We start from the raw sequence: 461 nt of genomic DNA, 5'->3' as shown, positions 1-461 counted from the left end.
TGCAACGTGCTTTCCCGCTAGGATCCTAACAGTTGGCTAAGCTGTACCTTAACGGGGCAACGCTGGCCCTATATAATTTATATCCCACTAGAAGGGCGGTTAGCGGTTTCGTGACCAATAAATATAGACTCTTAACTAACAACGATAACAAACATTTATTTCTATTTAATAGTATATTTCAATATAACCTGACTGGATATCTAGAGATGTTGTGGTATCCAAGTTAGGTGAGCGACAGCGGCGAACGTACACAAATCCGATTGTAAATTAATAAATAATAATAGTTAAATTAATAGTAGAAAATGGCTATTATCGGAATTAAGTTGTAGTAATAAAAATATAATCTGCAATAAATAATGAGTTGCCGCGAGCGTGGTAAAATGTCGACTGCCTGTCGTTATATATTTCTTTAATGAAAAAGAATATCATCGGTTTTGTTTACACCCGCGCGTGCCGCATAT

The sequence above is a fragment of the Daktulosphaira vitifoliae genome, unplaced genomic scaffold (genome assembly GCF_025091365.1).
Source record: "Daktulosphaira vitifoliae isolate Bord-2020 unplaced genomic scaffold, ASM2509136v1 Scaffold_43, whole genome shotgun sequence".
Taxonomy (NCBI): domain Eukaryota; kingdom Metazoa; phylum Arthropoda; class Insecta; order Hemiptera; family Phylloxeridae; genus Daktulosphaira; species Daktulosphaira vitifoliae.
Note: the sequence above shows the minus strand (reverse complement) of the source record.